Below are 14,058 nucleotides of genomic sequence, written 5' to 3' on the forward strand. Positions count from 1 at the left end.
TATTTTTACTCAATAATTTTTTCATAATCTTGATGGTAAGTGTAATAATGACATATTTTTATGTTACACGTGAATAAATTTTTTAATGGCTTTTATATTTTCACTTATTTTTAATTATACCATATTATTAATAAAAAATAAAAAATAAATAAATTATTTTAACTTTTGGTTAATGAGAGGACCAATTGTTTCTATTTTTTTAAAGTTTTTATATTTTCACTAATTTTTAATTTTACTACATTATTAATAAAAATAAATAAAAATAAATAAATTATTTTAAAGTTTGGTTAAAAATAGTTTATAAGACAAATTGTTTCTTTATTTGTTTGATGTATTCGATTTTTTTTTGAAGCTTCAAAATAAATACTCCCCGGGTTTCGAGAGACCTCTTGCTAAATAGATTATCCTAAGAGCTAGTTGCGAGCATATCCGCATAATTTTCCCTGAGGTCTTTGAAGGCCTCACATTCTAAACTAAAAGAACAAAAAATGCGTACTCTTTCCTCCCACACTTCTTTTGGCCTTTTCTAGCGCACTATTCGACAACGAAGTTGATGAGAATTAGACCTTAACTTAGTTGTTTTAATGAGATCTTTTGGAAATTTTTCTAGGGGATATTTCGCGTCTAATTTCTCTAAAATTCGACAAAAGTATATTGAAATAACAAGCGTGATGGGTAACCCTGCCCGATAAAAATGCCCTCAAAGTTTTTCAAAACGGTGAATCTATATACAATGGAAAAACGTTTAAATAAGACAAATCAAGATTTCTCCTTAAATTTTTCTGCCAAATTCCAACACCAAAAAATCAGATTAAAAACAACTCTTTAATAAAAATATTTTACTCTTAGATTTACCAATATTGTTATAATTCTGATGAGATTCTTTTATGTTTATGATTTTGTATTTTGTTCACATTAATGGTATTTTTGACTCTTGATTTAACTCTTGATTTTTCCTTTTTAGAAAAAAACAAGACCTTAAATACCTCCATGAGGGTGTGTCCCTCCTGTGGGACCCACTGTGAGACCGAAAAGCCGTCTACTAGAATATTGTTCCCCTTCAATCAACCATTGACCTAAGATCCCTAGCTTACAATTAAATATTAACTAAAATGATTTTCCGTTCCCCCAAAATCCCTTATTTGACATTCATTCCACGTCGGATTCCACAGTGGCAATACCGCCACGTCAGAGGTGGAAAGTGGGGAGCGAAAAGCGGCCTGCTGCGATCATTGTCTTATTTCAACGCGAAATTTATAAGAAGCGAAATTTTGGACAACGCAGGCTGCAGCGAATTCGATGGTTCTTGATGCGCAGAAGTCCTGACTTCAATATCGAAAGGGTTAAACGCTCTGCAAAATCCTTGTCAGACCTATTGCCGCAAAGTTATTTTTTCTTCTTTTTTATTTCTTTATATTTTTCTCCATGAATTTTTCAGCTCTCAGTGTACTGCTGTTTGTATTAACAGGTGAGCTGATCTTTAATCCCCTGCATCTCTGGAACTCATTTCAAATTCTTCGAAACTTGCCTTTTACCTACATCTCTGGAACTCATTTTCAAATTTTTCGAAACTTGCCTTTTATTTTTATTTTGTTCTGGATAGCTTTTGCAATTTTTTCCTCTTTGTTTTTTTGACACGGGCATTCTGCCGAAAATGAATGAAACCTTCGCCTCCTATCAGTATCTGTTGCAGGGAAGAGTGTATTGGCTGCCAGGAATTATGATGATTATGAGAACTGCAGAGCCATTGTTAAGACATGGGCTGATGAATCATTACATGAACTCGAAGGAGGAACAGAGCAGGAGAGGGAGCTATTAAAGGACTTACTGTTTTTCCTCCATGTTCCAAGGACTGGGGGCAGGACATATTTTCACTGGTGAGTTGTTATAATTATACATTTTTATTATTATTTGTATTTTGGAATGTCCATAGCAAATAAAATCTGCCAGGTATTAGAGTTGTCATGCGTCTCTAGGATGTTTGATAGATAATCATGATGGCTTCTCTTACCTGCAAGGTGACAACTAGTTTGCCTCCCTTTTTAGCAAAATGAAAAAAAAAGAAAAACTGCCGTTGAATGCATTCTTCATGTAGAATTGTGATTTTGAGCTGGTAAAGTTAAGGGCTGAATCGTAACTCTATACTTATTGGGCACTCGCATTCTTTCTGCGGCTTGGGAGATCCACACCAACTGTTTACAAATTTTCCATGATTATGGTCTATTTGCTTAAAATTTCACTAGTAGCGGCAATTTCCAAATCACCCTTTAACAGGTGGCAAACGGATGTTAATTTGCAATTGCTAATTTATATAGAGGAGCGATGATCAGGGTTATCAGTTGCTTAATATTGAATCCAGTATTACTAGACTCTTCGGGGCCAGAGCTGATTCCCGAGTTTGACTCCACTCCTTGAGGAAACTGAGTTGAGTTAGTCTTTCCAAGACGGATTCTGCTCTAGTGATATTCGTGATTTTGGCTCATGAGTATGACTCAGATTCTCTTTTATCACAAGGCAAATTTACTTGGAAGTCTGATTTGCTAGGTGGTTTGTGTATGCAAGACAGAAAGAGAAAAGGATCAATTATTTTGCTTGCTTTTCTAACTTGCTATCGCAGCAGACAACCAGCAGACCTGTCAACCATCCAGAGGTCTTTTACAGTATATAATATCATCTTTGTATTTTGAGATGAGTTATTATTGAAAATCTGCATTATCTAAGCGTTGCAAGGCTAACTATGAATGCAAAATATCTTTTATCCTGAGATTTAGTGTTTTTATTTGAAGTTTCCTGATTTAACTCGTGAGTTTTTTGGGATAACTAGTCAATCCTCACTCTTTGGTTATTTCTGTCTGGTAACTTTAATCTTGATAAAGGCACTATATTTTTGAACCCTTATGCGTTATCTTGCACCAGTACCCACACCTGCACCAGCACCCTCTCTAGATGTCTCCAATGCATTTTGATTCTGGGGTTCTGTGAAAATAATGAATGTTCATTTAGCTGTATGTGTACAGCTGTATGTCAAGCCTGTGAATGTAAGCTGTCAATGCTCTCCTCAATAAAAATAAAAGATACTAGATCATAGTAGTGGCATAAAGTTGTTTGAGCTCTAAACATCAAGGTTTGTTGCTTCTTGCAGCTTTTTGCGAAACCTGTATCATCACAATCAGGAGTGCCCACGGTCCTATGACAAACTTCGGTTTGATCCAAGGTAAGATTTGATATGCTCATTTACTTAAAGCAGTATTATCAGTATGTGAAAGAATATTCAATAGATAAAGATGATTGTTGGTTAATCTGTCTGTCAAAACAGGCAGGAGTTATTATTAACTGCTATGATATGGAAAACCTAGAGCTTTCAAATTAGCAAGCAATACAAAGTTGCACTAGAGCCCGCTGTTTGATATGGAACTGGCCATAATTGCCAAAACCAGCCGGTTCCTTACCAAACTGGCTGGTTCCATATGGAACCATTCAGCTAATGATGGAGACCACTTAATCTTATTTTCTTTTAAAATAAAATCAATCTCATGTCAGAGTGGGTTCTGGAGACTCAGCCAACAACATTTGACAATGAAGACATACCTTTGAGGGAGTTGGACCCACTTCCACAGCCAGAGGATATAAACATTGTTGTTGGATGGGTAACTTCTGTTGATTTTTGATAGGATCTTCTAAACTGATAATTACTTATGTTTTCTTTAGTTACTCTTTTCTTGCATTCATATTCATCATAAAGCAATTACACAGAAAATCATAACAGTAGAAACTAAATGCCAGAAAGATGGTAAAGGGACAGCCAAACAAGAACACAAACATTTACCTTGGGAAAACGTACATGGGGAAAACCCAACAACCTTTTCCTTAGAGAAATTGTTTAGTTCAACAAGAGACACACCTAGATCTTGTAGTCAATCACTGACCAACAAAGTAGACTTGGCCAAACTTTTGAGAAATCTAGGGCATCAAGATTAGGTATTTTCTCTTCTTATGATAACTGCTTGTGAATGCTTTATACTTCTTTAGATTAGGATATTCTCTTTACTTAGATTATTATTGTGTTCTTCTTCAAACAACTACCAATGCATAAACAATAAAGAGACAAGAGACACATAATGTAGGCCATCAGCCAGGGCCAAAACCTTTCCCAATTGAGAGGAAAAACCAAACGAATTTTTCTTATAGATTAGGATATTCTCTTTACTTAGATTATTATTGTGTTCTTCATCAAACAACTACCAATGCATAAACAATAAAGAGACAAGAGACACATAATGTAGGCCATCAGCGAGGGCCAAAACCTCTCCCAATTGAGAGGAAAAACCAAACGAATTTTTCTTATAGAGACTTCAATTGACGAATACCAAGACCAAGACCCTTGACCTATTTGCCACTCCAAGACCAAGACACAAAGCTTCCTCTTCTTCCTTGAGTCAACGATAGTCAAAATTCTTGCCTTTTTCCTCCTCCTCGGCTACCCTTCAAGATTTCAGTCCTTTGGGATAGATCTGCAACTTTTCGGCTCTAATTTAGAAACCCTAGATTCTGTACTTGAGAGATCTTTGCCTTCAACTTCCTTAGCTTGATATGGAGACTAGACTTCTTCAACTCGGCTTGAAGATTCACTTGATTCCTTTCCAAATCTGCCTTCACAAGGTGACTGTAAAACTTCGGCTCTTTCCTGCAGTAGATAGCACTGTAATCTCGCATGTGTGGAAGAGAGTAACCCTAAGACAGATCAGAAATTGGCTCGGTTGACTTCTTCCTTTCTTCGCTCGGTGATGAGGCTCCTTCCTTGTCTTTTTTGCACCTTTTATAGCTTCAGATTTCCTTGTTCGAATTTTGCTCTTGAAATGAGGTCGAGCTGCCTATTTATAGTAGTTTGCTCATGTAAATAAGCCAAATTGATTTGGAGACTAGGCCGACATGCCTTTTGGAGATCATCTTGTCCTCTTTTTTGTACACTGACTTTAAGGGATATTTGTGCTTGGTCTTGGAGGGTCTTTTGACTCTTTCAATGACTCACATACATATGTAATATGCCCAAGAAGGGTCCTTCATACATGACATTGACTCAATTTGACTTTATGACCAATCCTAAGGGCTCACAATGGGAGCCTTATCTAAAAATAAAATTCCTTGCTTATGAAACCCATGAGACAAGCATTACAAAAATGATTTTATTTTTCTTCATTACATTAATTACATAAAATCACAATTATACATGTCATAATGGAGACCGAACTTAGTTATACTTTTCAACACTCCCTTTTAACTAGGGAGGTATTCATAATCCATACAAGGTACTTGGACATTCTCAATTTGAAGAATTCTCATAAGAAGAGTCAGACTGGTAATCCATCTGTATAGCATCATATCAACTCAACATTGTCACATAGCAAGGACTTGACTAACAACTCTGCCTCTCCACAAGATCAGAGCACAATGCTGGTGAGACCAATGATGTATAGACACCCTCATCATTGTCTCTATCGGAACATACCCCCCAGGGTTCTCAGGGTGTGTTCCACCAAGACTATTCTTATCTTGGATTCCCAGTCCTCAAAGAATATCGATCCTCTACGACTAGTCTTATCTTGGATGCCCTAACTCATCCTCAAAGAGTATCAGATGCTAGATGTTTACCCAATCCTCCATTTTGTCTTCCCAAGTGAAGACAAGAATGATGTGTCTATCTCTCTCCTCATGGCCTTCACTAAGACTTATGGCTGTTAGTCCTGGTCTAGTGCATGACACATGAGATAGAGAACCACAACTGTCACTCTCTCTTAACCAGGGATGACCAACCCATTCCATAAAGGAATGTACCCAAGCTCCCTCTTGACCAGGGACTTGCTTCCAACATCTCTCTAGGTGGAGATCATGGGACAATCAACTGCTTGTAGAACTCCTTCCTTTGATGTCATGAATTTTTCTTTTTTGTCAAGGAGTCTACATTTTACAGGACTTCTTTATTGTCGAAAAGTGTAACTAGGTTCTATCTGCATAATGACATGTAATTGTGATTTTATGTAAGAGATGAAAAGAAGAAAAATAAATTATTATAATGCTTGCACCATGGGTTTCATGAGAAAGAGATTTTATTTTTAGTTAAGGCTCCCATTGAGAGCCCCTAGGAATATTGTCATCTAGTCATAAAATGTTATGCAACCAACAGGGACCTAACATAAAAGTCTAAAGAGTCATTGTCATGTAATGAAGACATGTTACACATTGTAAAGAGTCATATTTGTCTTTGTAAGTAACCCTACAAGACCTTGTCACTAGCCATCACTCTAGTCGGCCTATAATGGAAGGATTATTCTAGAAAGGAGAAGTCGGCCTACTCCAGAGAGCATTTCGACCTAAAGGACATGGACAAACAAGTATATATACCCATACAGGACCTCATTTGAAGGCAAGCAATTCGATGAAGCAAATCTCCAATAAGAAGTGCGTAATACATCTTAGAAGAAGCCTCCAAGCCAATGAGGAACGAAGGAAGGTTAGCGAAGGAGAGAGGCATCATTAAGGACTGTTTTGGGCATAGTATATCGTCACACGTGGAAGATAACATGCTCGAAGTTGGTAAGGGAGGATCGAAGATTGCAGTCACCTAGAAGTATTCTTGTTTTGATAGAAATCTTCGCTGAAGTAAGCCGAGTAAGATAGAGAAAGGTTCTCCCTCTTGAAGAAACTATTCAAGGAACAAATTTGATCTAGGGTTTCTGTGATCAAGAAGAGGGATTGCAGACCTACAGGAAGAGGCCGAAAGTCTAAAGGAAGCCGAGATGGAGAAGAGGAAGAACAATATTGGAGAGGAAGACGATGACTTGGTCTAGGGAGGACTCTAGTGTCAAGGGTCTTTGTCATGGTCTTGGTATTCGCCAATTGAAGATCTATAAGAAGAATTTCGTTTAGGTTTTCCTCTCAAACAGTGAGAGGTTTTGGCCCTGGCTTACAAGCCTATATACCGTGCTCTTGTCTCCTTATTGTTCATGATTTGATAATTGTCTTGATGAAAAGAACACAATAATAACTCAATAAGAGAAGGTCATAATCAAGAAATCAAAAGTCTATCACAAGCAATTATCATAAGTAGAGAAATCAATTATCTATTGATGCCCTAGATTTCTCAACATGGTATCAGAGCTAAGGTGCTAAAATCGAGGAGGGGCATCTAATCAAGGAGACACACAAGCATCGAGTTTCAAGAAAGGGATCAAATTGAGACAAAGAATACCAAAGCGAAAGTTCAAGATCCACATCATACCAAAACCCTAGATCGAAGAAATCTACTTCAGCAAGAGTCTTGGAATCATCATCAAGGAAGAAGCAGGGAAAAAGTCGAAACCCTAGAAGCATTTCTAATCTGTACTCATTCACCATCAAAGAAACTAAAGTATCTTGAAGGCTAAAGACATTGTCATCATCTTCTAAAGGTTCCAAGGCAGACTCCCCCTTATTGAAGCAAGGATCTCCTTATCCTTAAAAGAAGACCATCCGAGAAGCATTAAGATATCTTAATCAATCATCATCAACAAAGGGATCAAGTTGAAGATTCTATCTTCACTTAACAAGTAAGTACCTTTTTCTTCTATAATCTAATCTAGTAAAATGACTTCATGTTGCAAGGAGAACTATAAGCTGGTTGGGCCATCGAACTTCCTTGCATGGAAAAGAAGGATAGACATAGTCCTCGAAGTATATAAAGTCATTGATCATGTCCATGGAAAGGTCTCCAAACCATTTGAAGATAAAGCACTATCTGAATACATGGAAAAGGATCTAAGGGCTCAAAAGATTCTTAATGAATCTATCAAATATCCCCTCATTCCCTATATAGCCGAGCTGGAGACATAAAAAGAGATATATGATAAGCTGGTAGAACTATTCTCTGAAAGTGCAATAAGAAAGATCATATCACTTAGATCTGATCTATATAATTGAAGGTATCAAAGGATGAAGGTATGTCTTCATATCTCTCAAAAGCATCTCAAATAAGAACTCAACTGCAAGATCTAGGAGAGATGATATCTGATAAAGAAATGATTTCCATCATTCTAAATGCATTGACTGATGAACAAGGTAACCTAGTATCTAATGCTCGTAAGGAAGAGGAAGCTATCCCATTCAACAACTTGTGGTCTCTATGCAAGGCAGAAGAAAACAAGTTGAAGGGAGAAAGTGATAAAGGATCAAGTAAAAGGGGTCAAACAATGACAAAACGAAAAGGGAAGTTTGGTAAATTTGGTCCTCAAAAGAAAAAGAAGAACATGGCTAAAGTTCAGTGCTATGGATCTCAAGAATATGGGCACTATGGAAGAGATTGTCCTAAACTTAAAAGGGACAATAACAAGAGAAATAAGGAGGAAGCCCATATTACCGAAGAAGTGGAAGAACCCGAGACGAAGAAGCCTAAGAAGGAGGAAGTAAGAGATCTCTACTATGACTGAGATAATCTCCTTCATTATTAGGTACTCTTATGCTGTGTAAAATTATGGATAGGAAGCATTATAAATAAGATAGGATGCATCATATTAGAGTATGGCATCATGATAGAAGCATTAGAAGAGCTCGTGTCATAGGCAACATGAAGGATGTTTGGAACAAAACCTATGGTAGCCAACTATGTAGGATATATCTCTTGGAAACCTCATGGAAAAAGGAAGAAGTCATCTAGGACATGGCTCATCATACATTTGTCAAAGTTAATATATGCAAGATCCTCAAGATTCTTTGATGGAATCTTCATTGTAAGGTTCTGTTGATGGTGCTGAAAATCTGTCAACCAATGGGATTTCCCCGATATGAAGTCCCAATTAGACCTCACACCGCTTGGTGTAGGAGTCCCATCATCCAGTATAAAGGCCTGGTTGTCAAATCCTCAAAGATCTGTCTTGGCTTTAGCTGTCAGCATAGGAGAGTGATGCAATGGTTTCTTTGAATAACAAGGTGAGTGGGCAGCGCAACTGTGTCTAGGTTCTCTAACTGCAAAAAGGGGGGAGAAAAGTGAGTCTCTAAGTGAGAGGTAATAGTACCACACAGGATGAGACACACAAACCAGAAAGGCATGTCTGACATCTAGTGGAATAGTCCACCACTGATGCAATGGTCTTTATAATCGATGAGTAAGGAAAACCATGTCTAGTATCCTGCAGAATAGTCCACAAGGATGAGACAACAATGACAACCATTACAACACATTTCCAACAAGATAAGCACCAAAACAACCGAAATAGTTCAACTTCATGTGGGTCATCTTATTCATGGCTGATAATATTTTTATTAGATTCCCCTCGTCGAGAGGTGTAGGATTGATATAAAGATCATCCGATTCCGATAAGTATTCATGGAGATATGAATTTATTTTGATTATGGAATTATTATCAAGCCGACCTACAACTCATGTAGGCATAGAAGCCCAACAGTTGCATCTATTCAAACACCAACGTTGTGTATAAATATAGGAGGACTTTTCCTCATTTGGACTCACTCATCTCATCACATCTCTCTCTACTGCGCAAAAAAGAGTCTCTTCTCTACTGCGCAGAAAAGGGTCTCTCTCTCACACATGTGAAGCCGGAAGTTGTTGAAACTGAAGCTGCAACTGCAGATCCAAACTTTGACCAGTGTTGACCATCAAACCTCCTCTTCTGAACTGTGCTGTAGGTTCATCTGAACCTCCTCTGAAGGCTGCAACTTTTGGTGGTGGAATCAAGTCGATCCGACGGACGGTTTGCGAGATATCGACTGCCCTAGTTTGAAGGAAGCTGCTGAAACTGAAGTTGCAACTGTAGATCCAAAGTTTGACCAGCGTGGACCATCAAACCTCCTCTTCTGATCTGTGCTGTAGGTTCATTTGAACCTCCTCTGAAGGCTGCAACTTTTGGTGGTGGAATCAAGCCGATCCGACGGTCGGTTTGTGAGATATCGACTGCCCTAGTTTTGATGATGAAGCCGTTAATGCTGATGCTGCTGATCTAGGGTTTGCTACTGCTGATATAAATCAGATTTATTGTACTATTTCTCTCTGCTGAATTATTGAAGATAAAAGAAGATTTGATTAAAGGGTTTCCCCACACATTGTGGGGTTTGTCCCTGGCTAGTCGCCACATCTTGTGTCTCTTGTCTTGGCTTGTTTTCTGTCGATCGTTTAATGTTCTATCTGCACTTTACTTTATGTACATGTGATTGCTAATCTGTGGAATATAATTGAGCCCTCACTTCCCCTTTCATAAACTTTGTAAGTGCTTGAGCATCTTCTTTTGTTGGTTTGGTGATAGATCCTTTGACATGATCCATGACCTCATTTTCAGTGAGATTCAACTCTGTCCTTTTCTTCCATGCAAGATAGTTTGAAGCCCCAACCAATTTGTTGCTTTCCTTGCAAAAAGACATTTTGACTGATTCAGACATAAATATACTTACTTGTGAAGATGCTTCTTCCATTTGTTTTCTCCTTGAATTTTGATGTTGATATAGTTAATAGAGAGCTTCTCCTTGATGAAGATAGTTCTCTTCATGAATGATCCTTGATCCTACAAAGAGGGAGATCACTTTAGATCCTTTGATGGTGATGCCCTTGTTGATGATGATCAATGATAACTTTTTGATGCTTCTTGGATGATCTTCTACAATGGTAAGGTCCTTGTTTCAACGAGAGGAAATTGCCTTCAAACTTCTGAAGATGATGACAACGTCCTTGATCTTGGTTCTCTAGTAAGAAACTTGATTTATAAGTCCTTCAACTTGAGTAGGGTCTTTGTGGTCTCTTGAGATGACTTGAGGGTCCCAAGACTGTTGCTGGTGTAGGCTTCTTGTTCGATCTAGGGTTTTGATACTTCTTTGTAGATCTTGACTCCAAGATGATCTTCTTAGATTTGATTTGATGTATTTCTCGAGATTTGATCCTTGAGTGTCCCTCGATAAGATGCCCTTCCTTGACTTTTTCACCTTAGATTTGATACCATGTTGAGAAATCTAGGGCATCAAGGTTAGGTGATTTCTCTTCTTATGATAACTGCTTGTGAATGCTTTTTACTTCTTTAGACTAGGATATTCTCTTTACTTAGATTATTATTGTGTTCTTCATCAAGCAACTACCTGTAACCACACCTCCCTTCATATCTACCCACTTTCATCGACTTACTCGGGGTAAACATGAGATGAGGGGCTACTATGACAAGACTCAACCTCCTAGGTGACCTTAAGGAAATGGAGTTGACATAACAGACCTTACTGACTTCCCTCAGATGCTGCAGACCCTCTAGGAGAATCCCAACCCCTCCAAGAGTCCATCCCCTGAGACAACTCAACTTTTCCCTGAGTTTCACCCCCAATCACTCCCTTGCCAAGGCATCCATGCGATTGTGGGTCCTAGTCGCTCCCATGAGCCTGTATGAGTGCGACTGTGGACTTTTCCTGCCAGTGTTGTGCCAGTGATTGCAGAATTTAAGGCTATTTTCCAGGGATGGGGCTAAGCCTCTGCCCAAAAATCCATGTGACTTCCAGAATTCATAAAATACATAAGGACAATGCTTGTAAACCAAAAATTGACACTAGGACAATGCTTGTAAACCAAAAACTGACACCAGGACTAGGCTTGACTTGGTAGATATGCAACCTACAAGTCATGAATGCAAGTCTGAATATAAGGGACTGAAAACTCATCTGAAACTTAACAAGGAGGGTCACCACTTTCTCACATTAGATGTCTGAACATCAATTAGGTCTTGCATCCATTATTCTTTCAGTTACAAGTAAAAACATGAAAAGAGCCATGACTGAGAAATGTCACATAACCATGCTTATAACCAACATATAACCATATCAATAACAATAAGAGAACAACCATTAAAGCCACATAATAACAAATACATTTACCAATCAAAGCATGAGAACTTAACTTTCATTAAACATAGGCAAGAGCCAACTAGGTTCGAGACTTCCACGTACCACCTGACCATAGACATGGCTGAACCAAATCTTTCTTTTAGCCAGTCACCCCCGTGCCATATTCCAAGCATGAATGTGGGATCTTATGGATAAATCAATCCATAAACAACCAAGGGAATCCAGAGCTTAAACCACCTCCACCCTCACCATACTGTGATCTTACCTACACTGGTCCCAAGATCACAGAACCAAACCGAGCTTGGAATGCCTCTGGATTCCTTCACCATCCTTGAGAAATTTTCCTGTCTCCACGCTCATGCTTTATCGTGTATCCCTCCATTACCTGTCAAGGGATTCCTAGGCCTTTTGGGATTTTTCCTGAGACCACCTTCACCCCGGATTCCGAAACCATCCGACAATTCCAAAGTTCAAAACTAAAAACAATCCCATGACACCAGGGCTATTCAGAAATGGCAAGGCAAGGGTGAAAACCACTGTCAAAACCCGACAAAACCATTCCACCGACAACAAGAGAACAAAATACCAACATGCACATACCATGCATGTCAAAACCAGCTAGGAAATCATACATGCAATCTGTTCCCTGCAAGTATTCCTGTTGAAGTTGCTTGAACAAACCTTTCCTTACTTGATCTTTGCTTTCCTTGTCCTTTCTTTGCTTGCTTTCCTTCCTTTGCTTTGTTTGATCTTCTCTTCCTCTTGGTGCTCTTCTCCTTTTTGAGACTAATTTTGAAAATAAATTGACAAAAGGCGACCAAAAAGCTACCAACTGATGCTTTGAGGTCTTTTTATTATTCATGCCTCTAATTTCTTCAATTTTCCATTATTTTCCTTCAATTTCCTCCTCACATGCAACCTGTGACCTTTCACCTCCCTTTTCTCCTATTTTTCCTTATTTTCATAAATAAAATGCCAAAAATACCTTTTTGCCTTTTTAGGGCCTTTTCCAATTTCCCTTTAGCTATAAACACAACATGTGATGCCCACTAGGATATCTTTGCACAACATTCAACTTGGGATAAGTGTCCCTTAACCATGGTCTTATTTTGCCTTTATTAACTTTTATTACATGAACGTTTAACCGGGGGTTGTTACACTCCCAATGCATAAACAATAAAGAGACAAAAGACACAGAATGTAGGGCATCAGGCAAGGCCAAAACCTCTCCCAATTGAGAGGAAAACCCAAACAAATTCTTCTTTTTATAGAGACTTCAATTGATGAATACCAAGACCAAGACCCTTGACCTATTTGCCATTACAAGACTAAGACACAAAGCTTCATCTTCGTCCTTGAGTCAACGATAGTCAAAATTCTTTCCTTTTCCTCCTTCTTGGCTACCCTTCAAGATTTTGGTCCTTTGGGATAGATCTACAACTTTTCGGACCTAATTCAAAAACCCTAGATTCTGTACTTGAGAGACTTTGCCTTTAACTTGCTTCGCTTGATATGGACACTAGAATTCTTCAACTTGACTTGAAGATTCACTTGATTCCTTTCAAAATCTGCCTTCACAAGGTAACCGTAAAAATTCGGTTCTTTCCTGCAGTAGAGAGCACTGTAATCTCCCATGTGTGGAAGAGAGTAACCCTACAATAGATTAGAAATTGGCTCAGTTGACTTCTTCCTTTCTTCGCTTGGTGATGAGGCTCCTTCCTTGTCTTTTTCGCACTTTTTCTAGCTTCAGATTTCCTTGTCCGAATTTTGCTCTTGAAATGAGGTCGAGTTGTTGATTTGGGGTAGCATCGGATGTGCTCTAGCCACAAAAATTGGTGGAGAGGCTAAGGCACATGAGATCTCCAATACCCAGAAAGGGTTTGGGCAAATTCTAAACAGTTTGGGAGATATTAAAATAATTATATTTTTAATGGAGTCCCTAAGTCTAAACTTAGGGAAAATAAAATATTAATTAATATAAAACTGTGTTAGAATGGTCCAAAAGTTACGGATCAAGTTAGATCTAATCTTAGCTGTTGATTAGGGACTTAATCTTGGCCATTGATTTGTCAACGAGAAAAGTATAAGAGGAGGCCTGAGGGTCACTTGGAGAACACACCGAGTTGATCAAGATTTCGATTTTCTGGGGCAAGGTTTGCTATGGAAGTCGAAAGAGTGATCAGAGTTGCAGCTGAGGGG

General features: G+C 38.4%; 1 pseudogene across 1 annotated transcript in view; it reads left to right on the forward strand.

The window, feature by feature from the left end:
* The first annotated feature begins 1,232 nt into the window (after positions 1-1,232).
* LOC149225161 (protein-tyrosine sulfotransferase-like) overlaps positions 1,233-14,058 on the forward strand; it is a 300,574-nt pseudogene continuing 287,748 nt past the window's right edge. The window contains exons 1-3 of the transcript XR_016248251.1: positions 1,233-1,468; positions 1,682-1,877; positions 3,143-3,214. The product of XR_016248251.1 is annotated as a protein-tyrosine sulfotransferase-like (transcript). The remainder of the gene's footprint in view (positions 1,469-1,681; positions 1,878-3,142; positions 3,215-14,058) is intronic.

Source organism: Pinus tabuliformis, chromosome J (genome assembly GCF_031772625.1).
Source record: "Pinus tabuliformis cultivar Carrire ecotype Pingquan chromosome J, CPIR1, whole genome shotgun sequence".
NCBI classification, from domain to species: Eukaryota; Viridiplantae; Streptophyta; class Pinopsida; order Pinales; family Pinaceae; genus Pinus; species Pinus tabuliformis.